The sequence below is a fragment of the Stenella coeruleoalba genome, assembly GCF_951394435.1.
Source record: "Stenella coeruleoalba genome assembly, chromosome: 7".
NCBI classification, from domain to species: domain Eukaryota; kingdom Metazoa; phylum Chordata; class Mammalia; order Artiodactyla; family Delphinidae; genus Stenella; species Stenella coeruleoalba.
In genome coordinates, this window is record NC_137153.1 from 90,506,830 (window position 1) to 90,524,265 (window position 17,436).

At 45.2% G+C, this 17,436-nt stretch overlaps 1 long non-coding RNA gene across 1 annotated transcript in view; it reads right to left on the bottom strand.

The window, feature by feature from the left end:
• Positions 1 to 17,436, bottom strand: part of LOC307188747 — a 292,437-nt gene that overhangs the window by 129,238 nt on the left and 145,763 nt on the right. The window lies entirely within an intron of this gene.

Consider the following 17,436-nt stretch of genomic DNA (forward strand, 5'->3'; position numbering starts at 1 on the left):
AACTAGAATTTCATTGTGGAAAATCTCCTCAGGCTCCAATCGCTGACTCATCCCTTGAGCCTTGTCCAGGAAATCAGTTTCCAAGATTGCACAAACTCACATGCAGAAAAGCTATCAATATGTTCGCATTTGTATCTATGTCAATCTCCTTTCCTTACTCCTTGATATAACGAGTTATCTAATTATGGTGACATCTGTTGAGGAGGAATCTAGCTTCCCTCTCCCTGAACAGAACCGGGTACAGGGCTCTTTGGGGAGATCGCCTGCTGCAGGGTTTATGGGAGGTGGGCAAAACCCCCACTAGGAATCAGCCACGGCTGCCACATGGCTCTTGTTATCATCAGCAGCCAGCTGCTCCCCATCACCAGCACCACCTCAGACATGGGCAGACCCACAGACGGAGCTACAGGCTCATTGCCCAGAGGTCTCTGTATTTCCAGCCCAGGCTGATTGAGAAGTCAAGAGAGTAGGCAGGAGAACATGTGCTGGTTGCTTCACCTTTGTCTAATCTTAATCCAGAAATGAGTTTATATTGGTTAACCATCATATGACCTGGAAGTTAAGGTATCTGCAACTTCTCTCTCATATCAGCATTCCTCAGAGCCACAGTTTAAGGCACGGCCAACATTCATTTATTCAACAAGTATTTGTTGAGCATCTAGGTATTGGGTACTGGGTATGGGGGTTCCTGAGATAAATAAGCACAATCTATGGAGAATTTAACATACAGTGACACAAATGATAGCTGCACAGGCAGGTGGTGCCCAAGCCTTGAAGAGGGTGCTGAGAGAGACTTAGAAGATGGGGCCATCTGGTCCAGGGATCCTCTTGCCATAGCCTCTAGGCATCTTTAGAAACCGCAGCGTCTTCACCTTTCATGCTGAACCCCAAAATACTCAAAGTGGCAGAGCCCAATATACCAATCCACAGTCAGGAGGGTCAATGGCTTCCCGGTGAACTTGGATTCATTTTGCTGGTGCTTCTCATTGTTCATTTTCCCAGGAGAATTCTGAGCAGCTTTGATTTTTGTTTTCAAGCTTCCTGTGTCTTTGGGGTAAATGTGGCTGTGGTACATATTTCTGACAGAATTTCTCTTCTTGATGTGTTAGTCCTAATTAAAGTGAGGGAACACAGCCTCCATCTCTAACACAAGCCCTTGCTATAGTTGATAAGATCTTTCTTTAGGTCCTATTACTAAGTGTCATTTGGAAGTATTTTTTCAATTAAAAATATTCTTCCACTGTCTTTTCTAGGAAATTCCTAATGGTGTAGTAATCAACAAACAAAAGTTTTAAGAACCTAGTGACCCCAATAATAGAACTTTAGGGCTATAGAGGATTTCAAGATCATTTAATCAAATCTCTTCATTTTGCAGATGAAAAAAAATCAAGGCACAGGGTTGAGTTTTGAGAATACGTGCTGCAGGGCTTACCCTGTACCCCTTCTGTACTCAGATTCTTAGGTTCCTGTCCTTACACACATAGCTGTTTTTTCCTTTAAAGATCAAAGTATCCTTGAATACAAATAATACTTTGGTTACAGCACCATAGTTAAATTCCATTCTAAAGCTTACATTCTTTCATTCATTTGACCATTTATTGATACATTCTACAAATATTTATTGAGCACGTACTACGTAAATGCATCTTGCTACTCACTGAGGAAGATGCAAAAATGAATAAGTCATAGTCCTTGTGCTCAAAAGGCTCAAATCTATTATAGGAATTAAAACATGGACACAAATAATTTAAATAGCAATAATAACAATAACAGCCGTTGCGTATACAAAGTTCACTATATTCCAGGCACTGTTCTAAGTCTATCACATATATTAACTCATTAAATCCTTACAGTGACCTTAGGAGAAAGGTATTATTATTATCCCCATTTTGTCAATGAGAAAATAGAGCCCTATGAAGGTTAAGGGACTTGCTCACGGCCACAGAACTGGCAAGTGGTAGAGCTGTGGTTTGAATCCAGACAGTCGGCAGCTAAGATAAAAACTGATTGTTGCAATTAGAGGGCAACATTTGAAGAGGTGTGAAAGCTCCGAGGAGGAAAGGTGCCTTCCAGGTAGGAAAATTGGAGAAGGCTTCATGGAGGAAGTGGCATCTGAGTAGGGTTGCCAGATTTATCAACTAAACGTACTGTGCTGACTTGTGACCCTCAGTGTGGAGGTGGACCCGGGGCAGTGTGACAACATGTACAAAAGAGGGATATTCTTAGAAGCAGTAGCCCAACTGGTCTCGTTACCCTGAAGATTCTCCCACTCCTTCCAATCTCTCTGCCCATTTCATCTAGAAAGAGAGATATGGTCCTGTCACTCTCTACTTAAAACCTTTTAATTTACAATAGCCAGGACATGGAAGCAACCTAAGTGTCCATCAACAGATGAATGGATAAAGAAGATGTGGCACATATATACAATGGAATATTACTCAGCCATAAAAAGAAACGAAATTGAGTTACTTGTAGTGAGGTGGATGGACCTAGAGTCTGTCATACAGAGTGAAGTAAGTCAGAAAGAGAAAAACAAATACCATATGCTAACACATATATATAGAATCTAAAAAAAAAAAAAAAAGTGGTTCTGATGAACCTAGGGGTAGGACAGGAATAAAGATGCAGACGTAGAGAATGGACTTGAGGATGGGGGCGGGGTGGGGTGTGGAGGAGAAGCTGGGATGAAGTGAGAGAGTGGCATGGACATACATACACTACCACATGTAAATTAGATAGCTAGTGGGAAGCAGCCGCATAGCACAGGGAGATCAGCTCGGTGCTTTGTGACCACCTAGAGGGGTGGGATAGGGAGGGTGGGAGGGAGATGCAAGAGGGAGGGGATATGGGAATATATGTATACATATAGCTGATTCACTTTGTTATACAGCAGAAACTAACACAACATTGTAAAGCAATTATACTCCAATAAAAATGTTAAAAAACAAAAACAACCTTTTAATGGCTCCCCAGTGCTCTCAGGATTCAGTTCTGATTCCTTCACCTGAGATTTACCCTCTCATTCATTCACATCCATTTGCTCATTCATTCCGTTTCTCAACTTTTTTGCATACAAACTTCCATTGCCATGACAACCTCAAAATACTTCAGTGGTTTCCCATTGCCCAGATGGTACCACTTCTCCAGACTGGCTTTCAAGGCTGTCCACAGTCCAGATCCTCATATCCAAATCGCCAAAGAAACAAGCTACTCTAATTGGGTTCTTCAGATTTCAGGAGGAGCACATTCTGCTTACAGCCAGCTCCACACCTTGGCCCATCTCATCCCAGAAAATTAGAATCATCCTTCCATTTGTCTCCACCTGTTCCCTCCAGCCTAACCCAAGTTGACCTCCTCTCCCCCATAACTCTTTCAGCCTTTGCCACTCATTCAATCACACCCTGACTGCTCTGCTTTTCCAGCAACACAGTGCTGTCCCCAATTCTGTTCCCTACAGAGCTGCAGCAGGGCCCTTTTATTCCATGGGGGCGTCTGGAGTGTCATCCCTAGGCCTTTGCTCACAGAGATGATTATTTTATTTCTATGTGTTTTTGCTGGCAGTGGTCTGATGCATCACACATCCAATTCAATGTGCGATGTGCATCATACATACTCCCCTTCCGAGAGGAGTAAACAGTGAGATGCGCGAGTGGCTGTCATTTGTCTCAAAATGTCTGCATTCTGAGAATTGCAGACTGCTGATAAGATCTGTCAATCAAGTCATGAACATTGTTAAAACTGGCAAAGACCCTTTTCAAACTTTTTTTTTAAAGAAAATCTAAACTCCTTAGTCAGGCCCTTAAAGTCAAAGTCTCCCAAGAGTTCATTAATCAACCAATAAATCAAAGAATTAATTCAATAAATATTTATAGACTGCCTACCACATGCCACGCACTTTGGTATATGCTGCAGAAGGTACTGAACGAAAAGGACAAAATCCTTGCTCTCCTGGAGTTTGCATTTTAACAGAGAAGTAGACAACAAATGCCTAAACTAAGGGTCTGCAGACAGTGGTCGTTGATCAAATCCAGCTTGCCACCTGTTATTGTACATAAAGTTTTATTGGAACATAGCCATGCTCTTTTATTTATGTACCGTCTATGGCTGCTTTCACACGACGATGGCAGAGTTGAGCAGTTGTGATGGAGACCGTATGGCCTGCAAAGCCTGAAATATTTACCATCTGGCCCCTTTATAGAAAAAGTCTGCCAACTTATGACCTAGAAAAATAAGTATATAATATGTCAGGTGACGATTCATTTCATGAAGGAAAATGAACAGATGTGAAGACAGAAATGATAGAACGGAGGGTCTCTGGATGCGTACTCTTAATAACGTGACCACTGAGGACAGATCTGAATAGCGGAGGGAGCAAGCCACAAGAGACAGATAACTGAGGAAGGGATCTAGAGAGGAAATAGCAAGTGCAAAGGTCATGTCACAAAAAATCAAGAAGGCTGTGGGGTTGATGCTGAGTGAGTGAGGAGAAGAGAAATACAGATGGAATTGGGGAGCTGGTGAGCGGCCAAATCACGATGCACTGGACCTTGGTTTTATCCTAAGTGAGGTGTGAAGCCTTTGCAGGTTTGGGGCAGAAAATGGTCTGATTGTGTTTTGAAGGATCTCTTTGCTGTGTAGAGAGAAGAATGTTGGGTCAAGGGTAGAAGCAGAGAGGCCAGTTAAGAAGCTTCCACACCAGTCCAGGTAAGAGAGGCTAGTGTCTTGGACCAGGTCAATCGCCGTGCAGTGATGAGAGGTGGTCTGATTCAGGGTACATTTTGAAGGTAGAGGCACTAGGATTCCCTGATGGGTTAGCTGTAGAGTAATAGAGACTCCATGGTTTTGGCCTGAGCATCTTAAAGAGTGGAATTGGCATTTATGAGATGGGGAGAGAAGGCAGATTGGGGAAGTGAGCGAGTGAGCATCAGGATTTCTCCTCTGAGTGTTTATTAAACGGTGACGTGGGATAGGCAGCTTCACCCCGACTGCCCTCCTTCACCCACTTCCTATGGCCTGCAGGGCCCTGTGTGGTCAGGTCCTGTTGACCCTTCCAACTTACTTCCTGCCTCTCTCCTCAGCCCTGCTGTCCAGCTATGCAGGTCTCCTGCTCTTGAGCAGGTGGCACACCTTCTAGCCTGCTGGCCCTCCCAGCATGGCTTCCTGGATGCCCCTTCCCCACCCTTTCCAGTTGGATGCATCTCCTTCAGGTTGCAACTTAAACATGACCTCCCGAGAAGAGATCTTGCCGACCACCCTACCTAAAGTGGTCCCCCTTCCATTATTCTCTACCTCAGCTCCCACATCTTACACGGTGCTTTTCCCTGTTTTAATTATTTTATGTTTGTTTACTTGTCTTTTGTCTGCCCTTCTGGCCCCTCTTGCATTCCACAAAACTGAAAACCATAGACTATGTGTCTGTCTTGTTCAGTATTGTGCCCCAGAGCCTAGCATATTCTCAGCCACATACCTTTTAACTTTTTCTTTTTCAGCTATAAAACTCTTTCCTCATGCTGAAATCCCATGCAGGAGTGTGGTATACTCATTCATTTATTCATTACGTGGATAAAACAGGGTGACTCTGGTTGAATTGGCACTGAGGGGCCCCATATTGTGGCCCTTAAACTGAGAACTGTTGTTCTCGTCAAACTGGATACCTCCCACGCTCCAGTTATCAGAATGTTAGAATGTCCAAGGGCTTCCATTTCCTGGGGCCGTTAAATGCCAAAACGCAAAAATAAAGGAATACCAACATAAGATTGGCAACATTTCGTTTTGCTAAGTAACGATAGGAAAAAAATAAACAGCTACTCTATTAGTCAGACTGGGCTGCGGGAACAGCACCCCAAGTCTCAGAGCCACAGTTTATTGTTCACTCATACAACGTGCCCAGTGAGGTTGGCAGGACTGCGGTCGCTGGGGGAGCCAGGTGGACAGAGGCTGCGTCTTGATGCATGTTTCCATAGTCTCTGAGGCAGGGAAGTGGAATTGTCTGACTCTCGCAAATTCTGCCTGAAGGTGACACACTCTTTCTGCTTACTTTTCATTGGTGAAAACAAGTCACTTGTCCAGACCTAACTGAAATGGGGACTGGGAAGATTAATCCTCCCCTGTGCCTGTGAGGTGAGAGTCAGAATAATTATGACCAGCACCCGTGACTCCTCCAGCTACCGATGACTATGACAATCATTTTATAAAAAGAATGGCACTTTGGCACCCAAAACATAAGAAGGACATCATATCAGAATAAAAGCAAAACTTCAAGTTGAATAAATTAGCTTTACTCAAAACTTGCTCTTTGCCCTTATTTTTCTCACCTTCGCTGTTGGTGGAAGGAAAACAGTCACAGGTCAGTGTGGTCCGCAGGCCAGTTCTGGTTAGCCAATGCCCTAATCCACTCGGTGGTCCCACCTCCTCACCTGCATATGGCTTCCTTTACCTGTAAGCTTGTCCTCTGCTTGGTCTCCCTGTATCCCACTTTCTCGATCTTTCAAGGACCAGCTGGAAGCCATGCCCAAGCAGGGACGTGTTCCCTCCAGCATCACTGTGCCCTTGCCTCTTGGGGCTCTGAGACTTTTCTGTTTTTCTGTGCATAATGTTGAGGGGTTCAGACTACAGATGAACAGAGAAGCTACAGCCTGTTTCCATCCCTATTTGTTCATAGAAAAAGTGAAAACGATAAAGGCAAAGGTTCATCAATTAGAGTTCCCTATGTGGAAGGAGAGGAGATATTCAGAGGGAACAGATCGCCCAGGCACTATTTGAAAACCCTCAGAACTACAGTTTCCCCAGACAAATGTATCGACTGGGAAGCACAGATGACAGGAGACAGCAGAGTAAGCCTCAGGTACCTGGGCGTCTGTGTGCTTTGGACTACCTAGACTTCTTCTCAGGTGTTCCTGGGCTCTGATTTTCAAGGGGAGAGGGGAAAACTTTGTTTCTCCTTTCCTTGGCGCTTTTCTCCCTACACAAACTTTGGGCCATTTCTATTTCCTTGTAGGGGATCCATTTGAACTTCAACAAGACAGAGGGAGGGAAGAGTACCTGTACATGTTTCCGATGCTACCATGGCTCTAAAAAAATGAACCTGGATCTACTTGGTCAAAGTAGAGCTAAGATTTGAATAAATCAATTATGCAAAGAGTTTTGTTAAATAGGCCCAATTTGGCCAATGCACATTTACCAAAGCTTAAAATAATAATAATAATAGCCTAAGTTGTTCAGCACTCTATAGTTAGTTTGAAAAGTGCTTTCATATGTATGTTCTCACTTGATCCTCATCGAGACTATGCAGGGGTGGATTATTATAAAGCTCAGAGAGGTTAGGTGGCTTACTCAAGGTCACACAGCTAATATATCACTTCAGGTGTTCTGGGTGGCAAATATTGGAAAACTGGCTTAAACAAGAAAAAGGATTTATTCTCTAATATGATTATAAGTCTAGGGTAAAGCAGGCTTCAAGTTTGGTTGTAACAGCAGCTCAAGTATATCATTAAGGACCTGCACTCTGTCTACATCTCTGCTATACTTGGGTTGGCTTTGCCCTCAGGCTGGCAACAAGACAACTGGTAACAAGACAGCCACAGGAGTACCAGACTTGTCATCCAGACATGATAGTAGCAGGAGAAGAGAGAGAACATAGCTTCTTTGGCCTTCCTGGATAGTTGGAAAACTTCATTAGGCGCAAGCTCCCTACTCCTGCCCCCAATGATGCCTTCCATCTCATTTCTGAACCACTTATTTGGATGAGAAAAGTGGTTATGCTCAGACTACTTGGGCCTGGCCTGGGAACTGGAAGGGGTCAACTTCGTTGGAGGTATATAACTACATGGGCTGTGTCCACTTTAGCCTGTAAAAGACGGAATTAGCATTGAATTTTGTTTTTCCCACTATATCACAGATGTGACCCTGCTCCCGAGGGATTACCATATTATAAAATAACAGCAACACGACAGCTCTTTTTGAAGTAGTAGATTCTCTTAGTATTTTCAAAATAAGAATTGAAATACATTTTTAAAATATCGTTCCTATTCTTCCTCTACCTCTGCCCCAAGTCAGCAGGTAAGTTGTCTTGAGCCCAGGGCTGGGGTACAGAGTGGTCCCAGTGGATTCTGGCCAGCATGGCATTGCTTGCCTATGACAAATGAACAGTTCAAGTTTCAGAGAAGATGCCTGAAACTTGGAGTTCAGAGGGAGGATGGCGGGTCCTGCCCCAGGCCCAGCCAGCACTGATGAGGACCAGGAGGGAGAAGAGTCCGCCTCCAGCAGTGCTGAGGAAGTGGTGGAGGGCTTCCAGGAACATCTCCTCGATGCCTTGGTCCAGCCCAACCTGCCGTAACACCAAGGTTTCTCATGGCAGATGTTTGTTGAACAAACATTTGTGTGTGTGTGTGCTTTGGATACATACTCTCGTTTGCTGCCTACTATATCCCTGTGGGGTGGGAAATACCACTTCCCTTCTACAGATGAAGAACCAAAATCTCAGAGAGATTAAGTTAATTTGGGGGGTGGGTGTCATAGTTAGTATGGTAGGCTGAAGCCCCAAATTATCCACATCCTAATCCCCAAAACCTGTGAATAAGTTACTTTATGTGGCAAAAGGCACTTTGCAGATGGACCTTAAGATAAGGACCTTGAGATGGGGAAGTCATCCTGGATTATCTGGAAGGGCCCAATGTAATCACAAGAGTCCTTTAAGAGGGAGACGGAAGGGTCTGAGTCAGAGAAGGAGATGTGACCATGGAAGCAGATGTCAGAGTGATACCATTGCTGGAAGGAGGCCATGAGACAAGGAATGCAGGCAGCCTGGAGAAACTGGCAAAGGTAAGGAACAGCTTCTCCCCTAGAGTCTCCAGAGGGACACAGTCCTGCTGATAGCTTGATTTTAGTCCCATAAATCCCATCTTGGACTTCTGACCCCCAGAACTGTAAAATAATAAATCTGTGCTGTTTTAAGTCATTCAGTTGGTGGTAATTTGTTACAGCAGCAAGTGGGAACTAATACCTGTTAGCAAGGAGAGAAGTGAGGCTTTGAGTACAGGCCTCTCTGGCTTTGACTTCCATTATGCCTCGGGCCAGGAGGCCTCGGTGCTAGGCCTGTAACTCACTCTCTGCAGCCCAATTTCCTGCTCCATAAAATGGCAGGATTGTGGGATTGGATTGTCCTGGTTGATTTCAGCTACAGGAAAACACAGTGGGAAGCTCCTGCCATGGCCCAGTGATAATGACCTGAACCACGAATAAGACAGCTGGGCAAGAATGTAGGAGCTGGTTATGAGAAAATAACAGAGATAGGACCTGGTGAGTAACTAGATGTGGCAGGTGTCTTGTGCAATGATGTGGGCTGGGCGGTATCATTCACCTAGATGGGACACACTGGAGGAGGACCCAGGTTTTGGGGAAGATGAGATCAGGCTGGGGCCTGTTGAGTGTGATGTTTATGTGAAACTGACCCATGGGGGAGGGGAGGACCATCTGGATCTAGGGGTCAGGAGAGTGGCCTTGGGGGACAGCTAGAGATGTGGGCATTGCAGGTGAACAGGTGGTCGTTGAATCCGTGGATCTGGTGAGATCAATGAAGGAGAGTGAGGACTGCGAGAAGAGAGGAGAGCCAGTGATGAACCTCCAGGGGAACCAACACAAGGAGCAGCCAGAGGAAGAGGACTCAGAAAAGGAGACTGAGAAGCAGCCAGGCAGCGGGCAAACCAGTGAAGAGAGGGAGGGAGAGGGGGAGGGAGGAAGGGAGAGAGAAGGCATGTGACAACATCAAAAGCTGACTTCAGCTTGGGTAAGTGAGACATGTCATTAATTTTGGAAATTCAGAATCCCTTGGTGACCTTCGGGAGCATTGTTTCCATGGAGAGGTGGGTAAAAGCCAGATTGCACTGGGTTAAGGAAGGAAAGGGAGGAGAGGATACGCAGCTGGCAAGTTATAGGAGACTTGCTCCATCTTGCTGGGAGAAAGGGCCTAGATGCGATACAAAATACACCAAAGACAGCCAGGAAGCTTTCCAAGCAACTATTAGGAGGGGAAAGAATTCCTTAATAAAACAACAGCAACTACTCAAAAGGCTGACAATAACCCCACATGGTAGTCGAAGTAAGAGGCAGATAAAAGCTTCCCAGGAAAGTGGCAATATGAGTGGTGCTGGGGATCAGCAGTATGGCCACCATCCCCCCAAGGCTGCCCTGCACGTGGCCTGTCTGTCCTAAGGGCCGAGAGCCCTGGAGAGTAACTTTCAGATCATGTCTTCCACCAGCCTCAGTTTCTAGCTGTCAGCGCCAGGCAGTCCTCTTACCTTCACTTTGGTCAGATGCTGGCTCCTTGATTTCCTAACCTTTCTGCATTATCTGGGTTTGGGGAGATTCCTCGACTGCAGCTATTCCAGGATCCACAGCAAGTAGACTGTGGGCTCAAGGCTGGGGAGCAGATACTGCTGACACCCTGGCTCAGCCCTTCACGTCCACAGCCTAAGTCCTACCTGCCAGCACCTGCAGGTCATTGCATGTGGGCTTTCTCTGGGCACTAGAGCCTGCTCCCTATGCATGTGTGAAGATGAATGAATGAATTCCACTGTCTCCAGCCCCCAGACTAACCCTCAGCGAAGACTGTAGGGAGCTGGTGTATCCACACCCCAGCTCTGTCACCTGCTGGGCAGGAGAACTGTGAGGCGAGGCTCTGCATTGTCACCCACAGTCCCAGCAAGACCGAGCTCCAGGTGTCCACAGTGGTAAGTAACTTGATAACACCCTTTATTGCTTTCCTTTCCTTGCCTGTCTTACTTTCGCTGTTTCTTGGGATTACCTCCCAAATAAATGACTTGCACTGGAATCCTTTTCTCAGGGTCTCAGGGGCAACCTAAACGAAGTGAGAGGGATTGTCTGACCCAGTGCATGTGAAGCTCCTTGCACGTCAGTGGAGAGTGGTTCCTGACAGCTGTGACACTGGGCAGCCAGTCTTTGCCAGTTAATCACATCTTCAATATCACCAGCATCCAGACCTACTATGTCCCAGCTCTGGGCTAAGCACTTTACAAACATTTTCTTATTTGTGCAAGAGGCCCTGTGTGGTAGATGGGATAGTGGCCCCCCGAAGATGTCCATATCCCAATCCCTGTAACCTGTGAATATGTTACCTTACATGGAAAGAGAGACTCTGTAGATATGATTAAGGACGTTGAGGTGAGGAGATTATCCTGGACTATCATCTGGGTCCTTATAAGAGGAAGTCAGAGTAGAGAGAAGGAAATGTAACAATGGAAGCAGATGTTGGAGTGATGTGAGGAAGGAACCATGAACCAAGGAATTGCAGGTGGCCTTTAGAAGCTGGAAAAGGCAAGGAAAAAGCTTTTCCCTTAAAGCCTCCAGAAGGAAAGCAGCCCGTCAACAAGTTGAATCTAGAACTTCTGACCTCTAGAATTGTAATAAATCTGTATTGTTTTAAGCCACTAAGTTTGTGGTAATTTGTTACAACAGCCATAGGAAACTAATACACTCGATGTAGAGGTTAAGTATAGAGATTCTGGAGCCAGAATGCCCAAATTCAAAGCCTGATCCTATCACTTAGCAGCTGTGTGACCTTGAGCAAGTTATTTAACCCCTCTTTGCCTGCATGTCCTCATCAGTAAAATGAGGATAGTAATAACATCTGACTCAGGGTTGTTGTGAGGCTTACATGAGTTAATACAGGCTTATTTTACATGCTCAGAGAACTCACATGAGTTGCCCAAGGCCACAGAGTTAGGAAGAGTCAGAGCCCTCAGTTCCATCTGCCCAGTTGCAGATGGAGTGCAACTGTCCCAACAAGAACTTGGTCTTCAGTCCCCTTACCTACCCCGCTTCTGACCTGCTCTGCTCAGCTACTCTCCTTTCGGTAGCTGATCACCAGCTCAGACTGAAGGTGGCTAGAAAATACTATGATTTGCATCAGATGCCTAAAGGGCCACCTCACATTACCCTTGCAACAACTCCAGTTGTGAGGAGCGGCAGTTGGGCTGGACAGGGAGTAGCACTCCCCATTCGGGGATGAAGAAACTGAGGTTGAGAGAGGTTAGAGGACTTGCCCAAAGTCAATGGGCCCCTGAGAGGCAGAGCTGAGGTGGATCTCCTGGCTCCTGATTCTGAGCCTTTCCTGCTGCCTGTCGAATCCTTCTAAAGGCTCCTGCTAATTTCCTGCTATTCAAATCCCAGCCAGTGAGAACTGCCATTGATTTCATGCTCATTTAAGAGAATGTGATACAATTTGTGTGGAAACACAAAAGACCCCGAATAGCCAAAGCAATCTTGAGAAAGAAAACCAGAGCTGGAGGAATCAGGCTCCCAGACTTCAGACTGTACTACAAAGCTACAGTAATCAAGACAGTATGATACTGGCACAAAAACAGAAATACAGATCAATGGAACAGGATAGGAAGCCCAGAGATAAACCCATGCACATATGGTCACCTTATCTTTGATAAAGGAGGCAAGAATATACAATGGAGAAAAGATAGCCTCTTCAATAAGTGGTGCTGGAAAAACTGGACAGCTACATGGAAAAGAATGAAATTAGAACACTCCCTAACACCATACACAAAAATAAACTCAAAATGGATTAAAGACCTAAATGTAAGGCCAGACACTAGCAAACCCTTAGAGGAAAGCATAGGCAGAACACTCTATGACATAAATCACAGCAAGATCCTTTATGACCCACCTCCTAGAGAAATGGAAATAAAAACAAAAATAAACAACAGGGACCTAATGAAACTTAAAAGCTTTTGCACAGCAAAGGAAACCATAAACAAAACCAAAAGACAAGCCTCAGAATGGGAGAAAATATTTGCAAATGACGCAACTGACAAAGGATTAACCTCCAAAATTTACAAGCAGCTCATGCACTCAATATCAAAGAAACAAACAACCCAATCCAAAAATGTGCAGAAGACCTAAACAGACATTTCTCCAAAGAAGATATACAGATTGCCAACAAACACAGAAAGAATGCTCAGCATCACTGATCATTAGAGAAATGCAAATCAAAACTACAATGAGGTATCACCTCACACCAGTCAGAATGGCCATCATCAAAAAATCTAGAAACAGTAAATGCTGGAGAGGGTGTGGAGAAAAGGGAACACTCTTGCACTGCTGGTGGGAATGTGAATTTTTACAGCCACTGTGGAGAACAGTATGGAGGTTCCTTAAAAAACTACAAATAGAACTACCATATGACCCAGCAATCCCACTACTGGGCATATACCCAGAGAAAACCATAATTCAAAAAGAGTCATGTAACACAATGTTCACTGCAGCTCTATTTACAATAGCCAGGACATGGTAGCAACCTAAATGCCCACTGACAGACGAATGGATAAAGATGTGGTACATATATACAATGGAATATTACTCAGCCATAAAAAGAAACGAAATTGAGTTATTTGTAGTGAGGTGGATGGACTTGGAGTCTGTCACACAGAGTGAAGTAAGTCAGAAAGAGAAAAACAAATACCATATGCTAACACATATATATGGAGCCTAAAAAAAAAAGGGTTCTGAAGAACCTAGGGTTAGGACAGGAATAAAGATGCAGAGGAACAGAATGGACTTGAGGACACGGGGAGGGGGAAGGGAAGCTGGGACCAAGTGAGAGAGTGGCATGGACTTATAAATACTACCAAATGTAAAATAGGTAGCTAGTGGGAAGCAGCCGCATAGCACAGGGAGATCAGTTTGGTTGTTTGTGACCATCTAGAGAGGTGGGATAGGGAGGGTGAGAGGGAGATTCAAGAGGGAGGAGATGTGGGGATATATGTATAGGTATAGCTGATTCACTTTGTTATAAAGCAGAAACTAACACACCATTGTAAAGCAATTATACTTCAATAAAAATGTTAAAAAAAAAAGAGAATGTGATATAAATCCTGAATAGTCAGTAGCATGTACACATTTTATTTCCCTTAATATTGCTTTAATTGAGTATCACTTGGGTAAATAGTTTGATTAGCAAATGTTTATGCTTCGTCTATTTAACAAAGTTAGACTTTTCCAGTGGCTGGAAAATACTGAGCAATGTGATTATTTTGATTTTTCTGATGAACCCAATGGAAACCCAGGGTCGCTTGTCAGGGTTCAGTGTCCTACGCTGAATCCCGCACAGGAAGCCTGCGTCACTGACATTCCCAGTGACACTGAACAAATTCCTTCCCCTCTCTGGGCCCCAGCAACTCGATCTGGAAAATGAGGGGGTTGGACTAGATAATCCCTTAGGGTCTTCATAGCTGGAGGTTTTGACGACCGACCCCCCCACCCCGCCCCAAGCCAAGGCTCCTAGGAGCATAGAGATTCTCTCCCAGCCTACGTGCTAGGTCTCTGCCCTGAGTCCCAGTGCAGGAGGAGGGTCAGCCAGCGGCATCGGGAGCTGAGCCCTGCGCCCCTTCAGCATCCTGGCTGCTTTTGTTTGCTCTCCGCTGTCATGGGGAGGCTGCCCTGGCCCAGCCTCAGCTCTTCCATCCCCGAGGGGAGGTTGCCATGAGCAGCTGGACCTCTTCTTGGCAATGCAGAGACCAGATGGGAGCGCCTGTTTCCTGGGTCCCTCTTTCTGCCTGTTTGAGAGGTTTGACCGAGCTTTGACCAAGGGGGCACTGTGCATGGCTGAGGGCTAACATGGCTCCATGGTCAACTAACCTGATAATGAATCCATCCATTGACTTTTTTTTTTTTTTTTACATTGTAAAGATGACCTATTCCTTCCTTTTAAAATTGGACACTTTCAACTTATTTCGTACTGCCAGTGATCGCCCGAGGTGCAGCATTCTTTGAAGTGTGAGGGTTTTTTTCATGTTCTGAGGATGTCTTAGAGCTCAAATATTCTCAGGCCTCAGCAGCTTGGGGATGTAAGTGAAGTTCTGGTGACATGAATGACCAAGTCTTGGTGGCCATTAGCCCTGACCTGGATCTGAAATCAGGGAGATCTGAGTTCAGATTCTGTCTCTGCTTGCTCTCCAGCTATTTGAATTTGAGCAAATTGTTAAGCTCTATGGGTACTACGTGAAATACCAGAGTGACTTGCAAAAGCTGCTCAATAAATATTACTTTCCTTCCCTTGGTCACTATCTTGCTCAAGGCCCACAGGGGAACTGGGTATCTTCCCAACTCTGAGACCCCAAAACTTTATAAAACCTTATAGAGGTGAAGGAGGTGTTATTTGAGTTTGATCTGGAAAAAATGCATAGAGTTTGGAAGCATGGAAATGGGGAAAGGATAATCTACAAAGAAAGAATATAGTGAACAAAGGCCCAGAAGCGATAATGTATACTGTGGTAGGGGAAAATGAATCCGTTACATTTGGGCCCTACTGGGTCAGGCAGTTTAGACAGAGCTTTGTTTTTCTTTTTTCTTTTCTTTTTCCTTTTTTCCTCTGTTTGCTTCTTTACTTCTTAACTGTCTGCGAGAGGTTAAAGCAATCTGAATTAAGTTAGTTAAATTGACTTTTATTATTGGATTATAATCATTTGTGCAATTATGAAACCAGGTGTTCCTGATTGAGATCAATTATTCCTTCACCTGATCACTATAGAGCTAATAAGGACTTAGAATTGCTGTTCAAGTGTACTTCCAGCCGGGTTGAAGCCTTCTGGAAAGGCATTTATTAAGCCAAAGAGTGGTGGAAAAAAAATCCAGGGGAGAACAAGGACAGAGATAAAAATCCTTTAGGAAAAGGCCTAGAAAGGCTGATTTGATCATTAAGTAGCCTTGATGGGTGGCTGGCTGTTGACAAGGAATCTTTGAGGTGTTCCTACAGGAACTTTGATGGGCGGGGGGCGGGCGGTGAGGCAGAGTGGGGGTGGGGTAGGCAGGGGGTGAAGCAGGAAATGAGGACACAGACACTGTGTAAACTGCAGGTTAGAGACCCATTTATGTTGTGTTCCTCTGCTGCGGTGGAGTTGCCCTCTGTCCCTCCTGAGGCTTCAGTCCTGACTCCAGTAAAGATAAGAAGACGCCACAGCATCCCCTTCACTGTGTGAGGAGTGTGTGGACGTACAGTCTCCGTTCCAGGAGGTTTTGGATTCCAAGAATTCTAGGTTCCTTCACATCTGGTCCCTATGAGACCTCTGTGAGGAGGTCAGAGCAGTAGTTATTAGTTCCATCTAACAAGTGGGGACCCTGAAGCTCGGTCAACAGATTTGCCTACACTCACAGAATTAGTGACTAAGATGGGGCTGGGACCAAGCCCTTCAGATGCCAAGACCACCAAATAAGGACCACAACGTTATTGCAACATGTCCCACTCCGTAGGCAAGTAGAGTGAATTGGTCATCTCTACAGTGGTTTGCAAGCCAAGATACATGTTAAAATCACCTGGGGAGATTAAAAACGTACCTGTTGCTTGGGCCGTTCTCTAGATTCAGTTAAGTAAGAGTTTCTGGAGTTGGGCAGGGGTCCCATTGTGTTTTAAAAGCCCCTGAAGTAATTCTAATGTGAGCCTGGGCTGTGAACCACTGATCTAATGGGTGGCTAGTTAGGTAAGTGTAGCCTGGACGGCCTTGGGGAATTCAGCAGTTGTATAAGGCCCTATGGGTTGCAAATGACAGACACCTAATTCAGCTAACTAGGTTTGGTTATTTGCAGGGGGATTTACTAGAAGGCTCATTTAATCAAGAGGCACATAGGGAATAAAGTGGGATCTCAAAGACAAATGGTATGTGGGAGTAGAAAACTGCCTAATCTCACCTCACCCATCTCCACGCCCCCTTTCCCTCATGCCAAGTTCTGTGTTCCCACTTCATTCTCTCCCTTCTCAGGCTGTTTCTTCCCCAGTACAAGGGAGCTGGTCACTGCCGACTCTAGACATCTCCACTGTTGGAGAAGATCTGCGACTTCTTTCTCCCCCATCCTCGGGCAGGTGCCCACTCCAGGCCAATCGCTTTGGTCACATGGCTGTGTCACTAAGATCCTGGCAGCCCCCGTTCAAACCACATGGCCAGGGTGGGGGAAGGGGTTATTTTCCAGAAGAAGGAGGGGGTACTATTCTAGAAAGATCTACAAGAGAGTTTCCCTAGCCATCATCTGTGACCTCCATATAGGATTCCTACAGCTGGATTGCTCACTCGAAAGTAAATCCTTCAGTAGTTGACCTGAACGTCCTGCCCTGGTCTGGAACCTCACACCACCAAGGAGCAAAAATCAACAGCTTTGAAAGCAGGACAACCCTGGACCCAGTCATTTCATGAATGCTGAGCAGCAGGACCTGCAAGGCAGAGGAGCTAGATGCTGAGGCAGCGCGGACACCATTTCTGCCCCCCACCCCACGTTAAGTCTGCCAAAGACTCACAGCCTTGGATTTGGACAGGACTCTGTATTAGTCAAAGATCTTTGGGTTGCAAGTGACAGAAGCCCAACTCAAACTGGTATACACACATAAGAAAAGGAATCGCTAGTCTCACATGACGGTAAAATTCA